This window comes from Triturus cristatus, chromosome 7 (assembly GCF_964204655.1).
Source record: "Triturus cristatus chromosome 7, aTriCri1.1, whole genome shotgun sequence".
Taxonomy (NCBI): Eukaryota; Metazoa; Chordata; class Amphibia; order Caudata; family Salamandridae; genus Triturus; species Triturus cristatus.
Window position 1 is genome coordinate 1,841,325,658 of NC_140590.1, and position 17,268 is coordinate 1,841,342,925.

The following is a 17,268-nucleotide window of genomic DNA, read 5'->3' on the forward strand; positions in this document are numbered from 1 at the left end:
GTAAAGCACTTGATTGGATCCGTTCCTTTCTGAGTGACAGGACGTTTCAAATAACTTCTTCTACAGCCTGCTCTGACTTTTTTTAAATCTCTCACGGCGTGCCTCAGGGTTCCATTCTGAGTCCGCTGTTTTTCAATATCTATCTCAGACCTTTAGCTGACATAGCTGAAAAATCCGGACTCTCCCTGATGACTTACGCCGATGACTCCCAAATTATTTTCTCCCTTTCTGAGCCTAGTCCTTCTTCCTCTTCTCCCCTTAAGTTGGGGTTGCAAAACATCCTGAATTGGATGACTAGCAACCAGCTAAAGCTAAATGGAGACAAGACGGAGGTTCTTCTTTTAGGAAAACAGTATGATCTGTGGAATTCCTCCCACTGGCCTGACCAGTTGGCCACTCTCCGTACCCCAGTGACACATGTTCGTAACCTGGGCTTTATTTTGGACAGTACTCTTTCTATGAGTAAAGAAGCCAACAAAGTAGTGGGTCTTTGTCTCACCATTATTAAATGGTTGAGGAAAATCATATGGATGCTGCCCCTTTCTACTCAGAAGACTGTAGTCAATGCTTTGATTACTTCTCGGCTAGACTACGGTAACATTCTGTATCTCGGGTCTAATAAAGCGGTACTTAGTCGACTGCAACTTGTTCAGAACGCTGCAGTCCGTCTACTTTGTAAAATCCCGAAAAATTTTGGGGTCTCAAACCATCGCAGGGAACTCTACTGGCTCAAGGTTGAAAACAGAATCCGCTTTAAAGCTCTGACCTATATGTTTAGAATCAAGGCTGGCACTGCGCCAAACTATCTTTTATCTTTAGCCCAGCCCTACATTCCCAAGCGCAGTCTTCGCTCACAATCACTTTCCAATTTCTGTATCTCTAGATTTAAACTGGCAAGAATGGGTGGCAGATCATTTGCCTTCCTTGGTCCAACCCTCTGGAACGCGCTCCCTCCTTTCATCCGAAAGGAGGAAAATTATGACAGGTTCCGAAGAAACATTAACTCGAGTAGCTTGCTTTCGCTCCTGACACTGTTTTCTTGCTGTATCCCGGCACCGGGAAACCCTTTTTGGGTAGCTGTTGCGCCTTACAAGTTTTAATAAATAAATAAATAAAGCAGGTGAACTCAGGAGATTAAGGCGAACCCTGCGCCGCCAGGCCTATAAGGCCCTGGTTCTTCACCACTAGCCTTTCCTTGGCGGTTTCGCTGCCATGGAAAGGCTGGCTGAAGACAGCATCCTAATTTGGCGGACGGTGCTTTGTAGGCACCGCCACCATTTTAGCCTATCTGGACAGTCGTAACGATTGCCTGTGGCAGTTCTGTGGTGGACGGTCTTTGCAACTGCCACGGTCACAGTCTGGATCCACAACCGTAATATGGTGGGGTAAAATCACGGTCAGATGGCGGAGGGCCTGCCACTGCACGGCTGGCGGTGGCAGTCCTTCCATCATCGCAACGACCCACTTAGATGGCATGGTGTGCAAAATAACAATGGACTGAGATGTGGCCCGAGTAATTACCACTGAATTAGATGAATTCAAGCATTTCATCAATCACTGCATTAAGGATGATAGCATGAGCATTGCCGCTGTGTGAGTTATGGTTTACATGGCTGTTGGGTGAGCTATGGACAGTTGACCTAATCATAATTTGAACATTTCAATGAATTTGGGGTTTTCATTTAAAACTCTAACTCCACTTCAAATGTTGTTCTGTTAGATGAATTTCTGAGTTTTTCTTAAAACCTAACACAGTATTTATATTACACAGTTTTGGTCGCCACTGTGTAGCTATAGTTAGGTGAGAGTTTCCATACGGAGAGCAGTTTTTGTTTCACTAATAACTTTTGTGCTGTTGGATAAATCTTCACAAAAGATTCCTAAAGAAAAGTTGATCTGCCTTGGTTCCTTCATGGAAAGTTTTACGCCAATCAGTCAAGAGGGGACAAAAGAAACAAGCATTGGTAATGCATTCTGTTTCAGCTATGTGATTAATAATAAGCTGTTTTTGTTGTAAGTTGTAGCTTGCTGAGTAGTTCTACAATATAAGTTACAGAAAGTCTTTTAAGTGTTATGACTGTATGTACAAAAAGGCAATACATTGTGCTGTTACTAGTAACATAGTAAGTAAAAGCAACATTTTGAAAAAGGAAATGAAAGAGGTAAATAATCGAAGTAGTTAATGTAATACAAATATTATGTGTTTAGACTAGTTCTGACAACTTATGGGCCTGGTTCAACTGCACATGCTACACCATTCAAATCATGCCCCTAGTGCCTACAAGATAACTGCATTTGTGACTGCCTGTTTAGCGGTAACATATAGCAATATTAGGTGTTTAGAGGAGTTCTGACAACTTTTGGGCCCAATGCTACTGCACCTGCTGCTCCATTCAAATCATTACCATGATGTCTACAAAGTGAAGTAACTGCACTTGTGACTGCCTGTTTAGTGGTAAAATATAGTAATTTTAGGTGTTTAGTGGGGTGCCTGAAGCTCTTGATCCTGGTGCTACTTCACATGCTGCAACATTCAAATCGTGACCCTGTTGTCTGCAAGGTTACTGCACTTGTGACTGCCTGTTTAGTAGTAAAATATTATAATATTATGTGTTTAGTGGGGTGCCTAGAGCTTTTGATCCTGGTGCTACTGCACATGCTGCAACATTCAAATCATGCCCCTATTGCCTGCTAGATAAATGCACATGTGCGTGTCTTTTTTAGTAGTACAACTTAGTAATGGTCTGGGTTTAGTGGGGTCCCGAGAGTTTTTGGCACCAGTGCCACTGCACCTGCAGCACCATTCAAATCAAGTCCCTTTCAACCACAAGGTAACTGCAATTGTGACTGCCAGTTTAGTAATCAAATACAGCAATATTATGTGTTTAGAGGAGTTCTGCCAATTTTTGGGCCCAGTGCTTCTGCACCTGCTGCACCATTCAAATCATGACCCTGATGTCTGCAGGGTAACTGCACCTGTGGTTGTTCGTTTAGGAATAAACTATAGAAATATTAGGTGTTAAGTGGGGTGCTGGGAGCTTTTGGTCCCAGTGCCACTGCACCCGCTCCACTACTGAAATCATGACCCTAGTGCTTGCTAGATAACTACACTTACGACTGACGTTTTAGTTGTAAAATATAGCAACATTAGGTGATTAGAGAAGTTCTGACAACTTTCTGGCCCAGTGCCACTGTACGCACTGCACCATTCAAATAATGAACCAGTTGCCTGAAAGATAACTTCACTTGTGAAAGCCTGTATAGTTGTAAAATATAGCTATATTTGGTGTTTATTGGGTGCCTGGAGTATTTTTTTCCTGGTTTCACTGCAGGTGCTGTATTAATACAATCATGACCCTGGCACTTACTAGATAACTGCACTTGTATCTGTCTGTTTAGTTGTAAAATATAGCAAAATTAGGTGTTTGGTGGAGCTATGAACACTTTCTGGCCTGGTGCCACTGCACCTGCTATGCTATGTAAATCAAGCCGCTTTCAACTGCAAAGAAACTGCACTTGTGACTGCCTGATTAGTTGTAAAATATAGCAATTTTTGGTGTTTAGTGTGGTCCCTAGAACTTTTGGCCCTGGTGGCACTGCACCTGCTGCACCATTCAAATTAATTCTCTTTTAACTGCAAGATAACTGCAATTGTGACTGCCTGTTTAGTAGTAAAAATAGCAATATTATTAGCCAGATGTACAAAGTATTTTTGCATGCTCAAACGGGTTTTCGACCTGTTTGGGCATGTACAAATACCTAAGGCCCATGTACAAACCCTAATTAGCGAGACACAATTTATTATCGACTTGCTAATTAGGATTTGCTACTCTCTATTAGGAAGGGGCATTTCAAGGGTGTCCCTTGCTAATATCGAGTCTGAGAGTAAAGCATTCGAAACAGGAAGGGGACCCCTTCCCCTTTGGGAATAAATGGGAAATTATTGTTTAAGGGCTGGCAGTGGTCCCAGGGACCACTGCCTGCCCTTAAAAAACAAGCATTTGGAATGCAATAGGTCTCGCATTTGCGATAGTATCGGCCTTGTAAATGACAATGCCTTTTATTTATGTTTTAAAAACCAAAACCTAAACAAAAGGCTATGCCTTTTACAATTCCAATAATTCAAACGCGCGGAAATACGAGACCTATCGGCTGTTGCATTGCAAATGATGTTTGTTCATTAAGAATGTGATGAAGTCCTCTCTCCGTATGGCATAGCAACATGTCACCCACAGTGTCCTCGCTTTTCAACAATGAAATGAGAAAGCTGGCATTCTAGTTCTATATTAAAACGCAGGTGGCTTAAGCGATCCGCTATGTTCCAACTTCCAACTGAAAAATACACTGTTCTTAAAGAAGACAGCTGTGCACGTGCTCCAGTCTTAAACGCGGCTTCGGCATTACACATGTTTTTTGCCACGCCCCCTCATCTCACTATGTCATCAGTATGGCCGCGCCACTGAGGAATGGGCGTTACAGTACAAGAAGGCTATAGAAGGGCAGTCAGGAGCACACGTGACGGAACAGAAGCCGCGCAGCATGGAGCAGCTCCAGCAGTGAGTATGGGTCTGAGAGAAAGCGTTCGTATTTATCCCACCACCACAGAGGAACGCGTTCCTCTAGTCACCATTTCCATACTGAGAGGGAAAGCCAGAAGGGTCAATTCTGTGTTGTTTGCGCGTTAGCAGGAAACTAGATAGATGAGTGTTCGAGTTTGCACTCAAACACAGTACAGCAAAGACCTGCTTAAGCTTTATTTCTGTGTAGGATTTTTCACAGATGGCGAATTAGAGTGCTCTCAACACCTTTACTTTATTTGTGACATGCACAACTGTTTGTCAACATATTCAAACTGCTTAGAAACTTTCTGCTTGTCAAGAGAACGCACCGTTTAAATGTAATTTTCGCCATGGGAAGAAAGCATTTTATTGCGGCATTGAAAGCGATCGTGAAAGCGATCGCTATTTAAAAAAAAAAAACACGCCGAGCCATATCTTTTCAATTATCGCGCCAGTGTCTGGGCACGATAATTGAAACCACATGGGTTTTGGTGCGAGTAACAGACACCACTAGGCCATGGGAGGAGCGATGCGCCCGCCATTGGCCTATTGCGTGCTCTGTTTAAAAAAAACACGCACTCAAAGCCCAATAGCGGAACCCAAAAGGAAAAGCACATGCAGGATTCCAGGTTCCTTTTTCAAACCCCGGAAAAAAGGGCTCTCTTCTGCGCGAGCAGTGCTGCGCTCTGCAACGCAGGGCACGAGCACTAATGAAACAAAAATGTTTCCTTTTTTTTTTAAAGACATCCTGTTTTCCTTTAGGGAAAATGGGCTGCATTTGTTTTTTGAAAAAAACCTGCTATATTTAAAAGCAGGCCACCATCCATGGGAAGGCCAGCCATTCCCAATGGGGTGGCAAATTGCGAGTGGCTGATTATTATTCATGAGCCTCGCATATTGAGAACCCATTGGGAATCACTAACAGTGCCTCTGACACTGTTGTAAATTTGGGCACAGTTCTACTGCACCTGCAGCACCATTCAAATCATTACCCTGTTGTCTGCAGGGTAACTACACTTGTGCTGCCTGTTTAGTAAAAAATATAGCATAGCTCTTGCATATTAACTTTATTTTTAATGTGCAATGTTTATTACAGCATTTAGAATTTAATCATAATACCCAAAAGATTCCGTTGAAAAAATCGATCAAGCAAAAAAATGATGGACATTGGCCCAGATCTCTGTACTCAGGTGAATGTATGACATTGTTCTGCATTCTGTCCATTAATAGTTCTTTTTGCATTTGTCACCCCGAGTGGGACGAGTATGCTCAGACGTGAGTTCCGTGCTCTCCATGCCACTGGAATCAACCTATCCTGGCCTAAGAGGGGTGAAACCCCGCAATTGGTCCTAGGATGCTTGTTTCCAGTCCAGGGAGGACCTGGCCTGGCAGTTCGGGCTGGACTGTTCCCATTGGGCACAGGGTCAAGACTGATTTTTCAAATGGCTGGGTCCAAACTGGAATGGCATGGTGAGCAAAAAAACGATGGATTTTGGCCCAGATCTCTGTACTGGGGTGAATGTATGACATTGTTCTGCATTCTGTCCAGCAATAGTTCTTTTTGCTTTTGTCACCCGAGTGGGACGGGTATGCTCGGACGTGAGTCTCGTGCTCTCCATGCCACTGGAATCAAGCTATCCTGGCTGAAGAGGGGTGAAACCCCGAAATTGGTCCTAGGATGCTTGTTTCCAGTCCAGGGAGGATCTGGCCTGGCAGTTCGGGCTAGACTGTTTCCATTGGGCACAGGATCAAGACTGATTTGCATATGGCTGGGTCCAAACTGGAATGGCATGGAGAGCAAAAAAACGATGGATTTTGGCCCAGATCTCTGTACTCAGGTGAATGTATAACATTGTTCTGCATTCTGTCCATCAATAGTTCTTTTTGCATTTGTCACCCAGAGTGGGACGGATATGCTCAGACGTGAGTTCCGTGCTCTCCATGCCACTGGAATCAAAGCTATCCTGGCTGAAGAGGGGTGAAACCCCGAAACCGGTCCTAGGATGCTTCTTTCCAGTCCAGGGAGGACCTGGCCTGGCAGTTCGGACGGGACTGTTCCCATTGGGCACAGGGTCAAGACTGATTTGCACATGGCTGAGTCCAAACTGGAAGGGCATGGTGAGCAAAAAAGCGATGGATTTTGGCCAGATCTCTGTACTTGGGTGAATGTATGACATTGTTCAGCATTCTGTCCATCAATATATCTTTTTGCATTTGTCACCCCGAGTGGGACGGGTATGCTCACACATGAGTCCCGTGCTCTCCATGCCACTGGAATCAAGCTATCCTGGCTGAAGAGGGTGAAACCCCAAAACTGATCTTAGAATGCTTGTTTCCAGCCCAGGGAGGACCTGGCCTGGCAGTTCGGGCTGGACTGTTTCCATTGGGCACAGGGTCAAGACTGATATGCATATGGCCGTGTCCAAACTGGAATGGCATGGTGAGCAAAAAAACGATGGATTTTGGCCCTGATCTCTGTATTCGGGTGAATGTATGACATTGTTTTGCATTCTGTCCATCAATAGTTCTTTTTGCATTTGTCACCCCGAGAGAGACAGGTATGCTCAGACGTGAGTCCCATGCTCTCCATGCCACTGGAATCAAGCTATACTGGCTGAAGAGGGGTGAAAACCCGAAACCGGTCCTAGGATGCTTGTTTCCAGTCCAGGGAGGACCTGGACTGGCAGTTCGGGCTGGACTGTTCACATTGAGCACAGGGTCAAGACTGATTTGCATATGGCTGGGTCCAAACTGGAATGGCATGGAGAGCAAAAAAACGATGGATTTTGGCCCAGATCTCTGTACTCAGGTGAATGTATGACATTGTTCTGCATTCTGTCCATCAATAGTTCTTTTTGGATTTGTCACCCCGAGTGGGACGAATATGCTCAGACGTGAGTTCCGTGCTCTCCATGCCTCTGGAATCAAAGCAATCCTGGCTGAAGAGGAGAGAAACCCCGAAACCGGTCCTAGGATGCTTGTTTCCAGTCCAGGGAGGACCTGGCCTGGCAGTTTGGGCTGGACTGTTCCCATTGGGCACACGGTCAAATCTGATTTCATATGGCTGGGTCCAAACTGGGATGGCATGGTGAGCAAAAAAACAATGGATTTTGGCCCAGATCTCTGTACTGGGGTGAATGTATGACATAGTTAGTTCTGGATTCTGTCCATCAATAGTTCTTTTTGCATTTGTCACCCCGAGTTGGATGGGTATTCTCAGACTTGAGTCCCGTGCTCCATGCCACTGGAATCAAGCTATCCTGGCTGAAGAGGGGTGAAACCCCTAAACCGGTCCTAGGATGCTTGTTTTCAGTCCAGGGAGGACCTGGCCTGGCAGTTCGGGCTGGACTGTTCCCATTGGGCACAGGGTCAAGACTGATTTTCATATGGCTTGGTCAAAACTGGAATGGCATGGTGAGCAAAAAAACGATGGATTTTGGCCCAGATCTCTGTACTGGGGTGAATGTATGACATTATTCAGCATTCTGTCCAGCAATAGTTCTTTTTGCATTTGTCACCCCGAGTGGGACGGGTATGCTCAGACGTGAGTCTCGTGCTCTCCATGCCACTGGAATCAAGCTATCCTGGCTGAAGAGGGGTGAAACCCCGAAATTGGTCCTAAGATGCTTGTTTCCAGTCCAGGGAGGACCTGGCCTGGCAGTTCGGGCTGGACTGTTTCCATTGGGCACAGGATCAAGACTGATTTGCACATGGCTGGGTCCAAACTGAAATGGCATGGTGAGCCAAAAAACGATGGATTTTGGCCAGATCTCTGTACTGGGGTGAATGTATGACATTGTTCTGCATTCTGTCTATCAATATTTCTTTTTGCATTTGTCAACCTGAGTGGGACGGGTATGCTCACCGTGACTCCCATGCACTCCATGCCACTGGAATCAAAGCTATCCTGGCTGAAGAGGGGTGAAACCCCGAAACCGGTCCTAGGATGCTTGTTTCCAGTCCAGGGAGGACCTGGCCTGGCAGTTCGGGTTGGACTGTTCCCATTGGGCACAGGGTCAAGACTGATTTGCATATCGCTGGGTCCAAACTGGAATGGCATGGTGAGCAAAAAAACGATGGATTTTGGCCCTGATCTCTGTACTCGTGTGAATGTATGACATTGTTTTGCATTCTGTCCATCAATAGTTCTTTTTGCATTTGTCACCCCGAGTGAGACAGGTATGCTCAGACGTGAGTCCCATGCTCTCCATGCCACTGGAATGAAGCTATCCTGGCAGAAGAGGGGTGAAGCCCTGAAACCAGTCCTAAGATGATTGTTTCAACTCCAGGGAGGACCTGGCCTGGCAGTTCGGCTGGACTGTTTTTATTGGGCACAGGGTCAAGACTGATTTGCATATGGCTGGGTTCAAACTGGAATTGCATGGTGAGCAAAAAAATATGGATTTTGGCCCAGATCTCTGTACTGGGGTGAATGTACTACATTGTTCTGCATTCTCTCCATCAATAATTCTTTTTGCGTTTGTCACCCCCATGAAGAAACTCAAAACTCCTTCTCAGGATTAAACTAACAAAAAAGAAGTTGGCACAGAAACTGAAATATAAAAGAACATCTTTATTAAACTCAAAATGAGTGTGACTACGTCACCCAGAAGCCGCAGCAACTGAATGAGGCAGTCCAAAGAGTACAGTACACTGGGGTCTTATATATGTGAGGGTTACAAACTCAGCATAAAAGAAAGGGGCAGTCCTGGCTCATGCAAGCATGCAAAATGCCAATATGGATATACAAAATCTGCCAAATATTAGCCAAAAGGAAAACATTCAAAACAAGGCATCATGTATCCAGAACGTCCCCCTTGAGTCGTGTTTTTGCCCAATCCCATAAGTCAATCAATGACAGCACCCATAGGTCAATCAGCAATGGCAGAACATGTTTGTGTGCTTCAAAGGAAAGGTTGTGGAATAGGAAAACACAGGGAGAGAATAGCAAAGGCCAAAAGATAAGATACGGCACAAGAAGAATACTAAAGGCTAACAGATAGTTGATATAGAGATTAGGTAGCCCAGACAAGGATTAGTTTAGGCCGGCTGGTGTCTGAGATGGGTTTCAAGACAAGGACGGAGGGGGTTCTTGACACGTTGCAGTCCAAGGGGCAGAGACACTTCGTGAATCGAGCAGCCTGTGTAAAGGCAACACAAAATGGCGGTGAATGTCAAATGGAGTCAAAATTAAAGAACGTCAGACCCTCCTTACGCAGGCAAATCCTAATTCATTGCTAGGTGAAATTGGAATATCCTTTATCAGAGTACAGACAGAACACTACTTCAGGACCATTTTGGATGAACATATCCAACACCCACTTCATACAGTGGCACTGGAAACACTTGTACAACCACAACTATACCCAAAGTCCGTTCTAAGCCTCTCTGGTAGGCTTCTATCGTCCATCAAATCTGCTTACATTGTCACATTGCGCCTCTTGATTCAGGCCTTCCATGAAAATAGTGCTTCTCAGTATCCGTTGGAGTGCCCTCCTGGCAAACACTCACAGCTCACTCGAAAGTCTCAATGTCTCAATGCAGTGCACCAGTGTCTCTCCTCTGCGGCAGACACTACAGATATTGTGCTCTTCGTTGGTCGTAGGCACAGATCATCTCATGCAGACCCAAGTACTATTAATCGGGAAAGAGCAACAGACTTTCACACTCAGCAACACTTTCAGGCTCCAACACTCGCTATTCAGTGTCAGAGGATGTTTGGGCTGCTCTTTCATTTAATTTTCCTTTCATCATGTAGTGCCTTAGATCCTCCGGTGCACTGCCCTTCCGTCGGAGCAAAGAAAAGGGGGTGTGTGGCCAAAACTCAGGCCAAGGGGCTCAAGGGACTGCACACTGTCAGAGGTTACCAGCACATGACAGGTAGAAAACTGAAGCCTCAAACCAGCTCTGCCATCAACAACAGGAATCCTTCTCTTTCGCTCTTTTACACTGAAACTCTGGTTTTGTGATGTCCAACGCCGTCTGATTGAGCAAGTACGATACCATTGATGGCGCGCTGGCGATCGCTGCCCAGCTTTGCTACTTTCTGGGTGCTGAGACTGTAGGGCCAAGACGTCCGTCTTTCATCTGTAGCTGTCACTGATTGGAATTAGGCTTAAATCAATGTTCTGCAGGTTATTATGACTTGATACCTGCAGAATCTAGTGACGTAGGAAATGTGACACAGTTGTTAGTTTCCTTCAATTTAGTACAAAAACAGTTCATTGTATTTAACAATGGGACTGCAAGCAGGTGGCCTGCAATCTACGAGGGAGTGACCATACGCCATGGGACAACTCTGGTCTAGAATACACTGTCATTCTCAAAGGCAATACTTCTAGTCTCTTCAATTTGGGTACCCTTCATTATCCTCTGCCATCTAACGGTAGATAGTTACATGGGAATTCTATCATGTTCAAAACAATAAATGTAAGGTATCTCCTATTGAGGTGGAAAACTTGTCTTACTATAGTATTGAGGCAGTTAACCAGTCCATCACTACATTCAGACTGGAAAACATCAAAGTAGGCCTAAAGAAAATTCTTAAAAACCAGTCTGGTCATACAAAAAGGAAATGTATACATAAAATAGGGGGTAGGTGGGTACATTACTACAGTCTGGAAATGTAAACTTGAACAAAACACCAATAATAATAAAAGGGCTGACTGGTGAAAGGAATTCGAAAAAGAGAAATGGGACTAGGACATAGCTAAAATCCCCAATAACTAGGCACAATGCAACATCAATCAGGGGAGAAAAAGTCAAAATAGTACACAAATTTTAACTCTACTGCTGGCCCCTACACCATATACGGTAATCTCAGCTAATGTTCCAGTTCCTTCTTCAGGGAAAAATGAAACCTGGTTTCCTTTAAGGTGTGGTAAATAAAATAAATATTACCTGACTGAATTTCATGCGGAATCTTAAATTAAAGTAAAATAGCTCAAAATAACAAGAGGCAGAATCCGTGGTATAAGAGGTTTTCTAATGGGCTTTATTCCATTCAAAATGGCCGACTCGAGTGGCGGCCTTCAGGTTCCGTCACCACGAAGGTTCAGGAAGTGAAGTACAATAAATTATTGACATACATGCATTTTTATAATAAGTGCATTACAATGAAACGAATGTAGAAGGCGTAACATTTGATAAGAAAAATGACGTGACAGTGACATAATCAAAACTAGGCGTAATAAGGAATAAAATAAACATGATTGGCTTGCATTATCAGACATAGGTGGATCTATAAGATAATACTTGGCATAGATGCGCGCGCAGCAGCATGACGTGTAATTGACGTGTAACTAGGGGGTGAAGGGGACTTGACATTTAGCTCTACATGTGGAGACGAGAAGTCTGGGGTCAAGTCAACCTAATCCCAAATCATATCTAATATCCTATGTTTAAAGAACTATGTTATCCACAAGGAAGAGACTCTCGGACAGAATCTATTCTATACTGACTGTGTGCGTGTACAAGCGTCTAAGTGTCTATATGAGATGCGAGGGGCAGAAAACTTTCCATGGCAGCAGGGCTATGAATCACTTGCAGGAGGACAGAGAAACCGGGCCTTTTGCTTGGTAACTGGAGGAATGTTTACTTAAACTACTAGGCAAGAATGCATCGGCTGAAGAGCAAAATAGATAATTCGAAGGTGAAATACAACTTCTTGGCAGACAGGCGAAAACTGGCCGAGGCAGGCACCGTTAGCTGCACAGGGAGTAGGACAAAGTTCATGGATACAGATGCGAGCTCAAACTGAAGCTGTCAGAGACAGAGAGCAGGGAAAGGCTTTGAGGACAGAATCGGGCCTACTTGCCTGAACTGCAAAAATGGAGTAACTTAGCCATATAAAGTCGGTGGCCTTTCATACTTAGGAATCGAATATCCAGCCCATTAATGGCGGATCTGACAGAGAACATGTTGACGGTAGACACACATATGTTTGCGTCTTAGAAACTGGGACTGGAGGGAACATACATGTACTTGTAACATGCGTATAGAACCGTTGGGGTCCAAGATAGGGGACATAACTGACCAGGAAAATCCACATTTCCACATTCCCTCCTTGTCCCCTTCTTGCCCTTCACGAGACATCAATCTTCATCATTCCATCGATTTGCTCATGGAGCATCATTTCTTCTTCTTTCTTCTTCCGGGATCTTGAGCCAAAACCTTGATGTGGAATACACGATGTGGCACACAGACCACAAATCGCTGGTCCACATTGCAGGCATAGACAACAACTGAAAAGCATAAGAAGGCCAATACCTAGGAGGGATAGAACTCTCCATCCCCAGGCTGATATCACACTCCAAAACCACCCGGACCACGTCCAAGTGCCTGGATTCTCGTGTATCTGGCTTACAATCTTATGAAGGCGTGTTATAGCTTTATATACAGATGGCGAATTTTCTGGTATGAAAATGCAGCAGCTGGATCCGATGACCCTGCAAGCTCCGCCCCTATCGGCCAGGATGACGTCAAGGACAAGACGATTCTGGAGAACAACAATTCTCATCACTGATTGTTCCTCTGTCAGATTGCCTAGGGCGGCTATAGTCTCGTTTACTACAGCTTCAAGAGTCTTGGTGAGTCTGCGTATCAGCTTACTATTTGATATTGTACCTATATAGGGAAAGATACCTTTATTGAAATCTACATACTTGTCCCATGCCGTCTCAGTATAATCGACAACTGGGAGATCTCTTCGCTCTCTATTGTGTACTAAATGAACATTTCGATAATAATCAGGGGGAGCTAGGAAAACAGGTGGCAGAAGGAATGCTATATAACAGGTACCATCCCAATCTAGAGGCAGACGCATATATGCCGTCTGACCACATATAAAGTAAGAATGGCGAGAAGCTCTAAATGAAGATTTGCCTTGATCACTATATTCTACTGTAGTAACGCATTGGCTATGGCCCATATGTATGGAACCAACTTTTCTCACACATAATTCACCCTTAACTGGAAATACTGACATAGTGGGCAAAATTAGTTCAACTTCGGATTTGGCATTCAGAATCATAAGATTAGGTGTAAAATTACCTAATTTATACACTTCATTTTCTAGATCAGTTCCTGTTCTACTGGGGTGACCCTCCTTATTAGGGTGACAGACTTTGAATAAAACTAGATTCAGATTTCCCCATATCCAATGTTGTTGATAAACTGCTGTGTCTGGGTCTATGGAATTTAATAAACTAAACCATGCTCCACAGGAGCCATTGTGTGTGAACGGATGTGGAAAGAATGGCAGAACTCCTTTGTTATTCTGATAGGGAGGAAGTCTGCCACACACCCAACAATTGGTCGCATTACTAGTCTGATGGGAATGATGTAACATACTAATGAATGTGTTATTGCGCAGCGCAAGTCTATAGGACAACTCATGTGGCGGTAGGTCACTAAAAGAATGTTCATCAGTTATATTGAGAACACGTTTAGAAACAGGATAATACATATGCAACAATATACTTGCAATAACTATTAAAAAACTCAAGGAAAACAAAATTAATAAAGTCACAATACAGTGGTTACGCAGTAATTTACAATAAGTATGTCGTTTCATTATGATTCTGGACTCTACATCATTCAGACCTAAGGGATACATGTCGGGACAGATTCAACCGCTTCACCTTGGAGAGGACTTAAACAATCAAATCGTCCGACAGTTTAGATCTGGACCTGAGTTTCTGTTTATAGCACTGAGAGTCATTCAGTTCAACAAAAGGAAGTTTTGAATCAGTCTGTGAGGGAGTGCAGGGCACAGTGTCTATATCTGAAGGTAGTCCATGAAATTTTTTTATATGGGTGGAATGCACCCATCCTTTCCGTCCTTCGATCTTCACAGCTGTTCTGGTCGTCAGCAGGACCTGCTTAGGCAACTTCCACCTAGGATCCAATTGGCTTTTCCTATCAAAATTCCGAACCAGGACAAAGTCCCCGGGGACCACGTCATGGGGTTTCACCTCAGTGTTGTCAGGAAAAGCTGCGACCACCTGTGAACGAGAAGATTGTAGTGCAGACATCAAGGAAGCCAGGTAATCTGTCAGCATATTACAGTCAACATCAGTTATTTTACGTGGTATAGGCGTCCCCCACATATTCGGCGGTCTACCAAAGATCACCTCATACGGGGATAGCCCTGTTCTAGAGTGTGCTACCATTCTCATGTAAAAGAGTGCAACTGGTAATGCTACTATCCAGTCGACACCTTTCTCTCTACATATTTTGGACAGTCTGATTTTCAGTGTCTGGTTATGTCTTTCTACGAGACCTGCTGCTTCGGGGTGTCGGACACAGTGGAATTTCCACTGATATCCCAACAAGAGTGAGACATGTTTCATTAATTCGGATGAGAAAGGCTGGCCGTTATCTGAATATACAACACGTGGTAAACCGTACCGTGGGAAGAATTCTCGAACTAGCTGCTTGGCAGTAGTCGGGGCAGTGTAATCTGATACGGGATACGCCTCTGTCCAACGGGAGAGAGCGCAGACAACTACGAGGACATATTTGAATCCTCGACAACGTTCCATCTGAATATAATCCATCTGGAGGACTTCAAAAGGATGGTCAGGAGGCTGAAATCCACCCTGTTCTACGGGAACACTCTTTCCTGGATTAAACTGACAACATATCATACAGGTACGAACTTTTTGTTTAGCTGCTGCTCGTAAATGTTTGTTGAACCAAATGTGCTGAATGCTGTCTAGCATAGCCTTCTCTCCTAAATGTGCTGGACTGTGAACTGTAGCTATAATGGCTTGAACCATGGAATCAGGGAGAAACCATACAGATTTCTCCTTCGTCATCCATCCTTGATCTGTCTGGATCCCTCCTAGTTCAGTCCACTTCTTTATTTCTTCTGCTGTGGCATGTGTCTGTATGTCAATTACGTCAAGTGTGGGATCCTTAATTGTCATACACTGTGTTGGTGTCTGAACTATTGGCTTTGTCATGTCTAATGTGCGATTCTGAGCAGTCTGTTTAGCTGTTCTGTCAGCTAAGTCATTGCCTTGAGAAATGGTATCAGTAACCTTCGTGTGTGCTTTACATTTCATAATTGATATAGCAGTGGGTAAATGTATTGCGTCTAACAAGGCATGAATGAGGGACCCGTGTTGAATATGTGTTCCATGAGAAGTTAAATAACCCCTCTCCCGCCAAAGCACTCCGAAGTCGTGTACAACTCCGAATGCATAACGTGAATCAGTGTATACATTAACTTTCTTATTTGTGGCTTGAATACAGGCTTGTGTTAGAGCAACAAGTTCTGCTGCTTGGGCTGACAAAGTATCTATACAATTTGTCTCAATAACTTCAGTGTCTGTTGTGACTGCATACGCGGCCACTAAATCTCCTGTACTTGTTCTCATGCACGATCCGTCTACATACAACGTCAGGTCTGGATCTAACAATGGAACGTCTGTCAAGTCTTGTCTAGGTTTCGTCTTTATTTCAATGATTTCAACACAATCATGAGCTAGTGGGTCTGTTCCAATTACAGGTAATAGTGTAGCAGGATTCAATGTATTACACCGTCGGATCTCTATGTGTGGTTGAAACAATGTCAGTTCATAACCAGTAAGTCTTGCTATGGTCAAGTGTTGTGTTTGTGTTCGGTTCACAAGAATCTCTACTGCATGTGGTACTTGTACTGTCAATGGGTGTCCTAATACTATGGCATCGCTTTGTCTGATTGCTAAAGCTGTCGCTGCCACTGATTTCAGGCATGCAGGCAAAGCCTGAGCTACGGGATCTAATGTACTGGAAAAATAAGCACATGGCTTGCGTGATCCTGCTTGATCCTGAGTGAGTACTGACAAGGCAGTACCTTCGCGTTCTGTAACAAAGAGTGTAAAATGTTTGCAATAACATGGTGTTGCTAAAACAGGTGCTTGACATAGAGCTTTCTTTAAGCTTTCAAAAGCTTGTGTATGTTCCTGAGTCCAAGGGAGAACAGTCGATGTGGCTGCCTCCTGTGTGGTTAACTGAATGAGTGGTTTTGCTAGAAATGCGTACTGAGGGATCCACTGTCTACAATATGAAGTGAGGCCTATGAAAGCCCGCACCTCCTTTTGTGTCTGGGGTATTGACATGTTAGCAATTAACTGGATGCGATCTGGTGTAAGCTGCCTTCCCTCCTTGGACAGCGAGTGACCAAGATAAATAACTCGCTGAACACAGAATTGCAGCTTAGAAGGGGACACCTTGTGCCCCTTGTCGGCTAGGAAATGTAAAACTGTCAGAGAAGCTTTTTCACATTCTGACTCGCTTCTCGCGGTGATCAGCAGATCATCGACATATTGAAGCAGTGCTGTATTGACTGGCATGTGGATACTGTCAAGTTCTCGTTTCAGTGCTTGGCTGTAGATGCTGGGGCTTTCTGTAAATCCTTGGGGAGCGCGTGAGAATTTAAAACTGCGCCCATTTAAACTGAATCCGAACAAGTATTGGCTTTCCGGATCTATTGGGACGCTGAAAAAGGCATTCTTGAGATCAATTACAGTAAAGAATGTTGCTTCGGAATCAATTGCTGTCAATAATGATGATATATCAGGGACCACAGGGAATTGTGGTACAATACACTTGTTTAGTTCACGCAAATCAATAACCAATCGGTATACTGGCGGAGCAGTAGGATCAGTTCGTTTAAGAATCGGAATTATCGGTGAATTACATACATTGGAGTCTGTTTCTA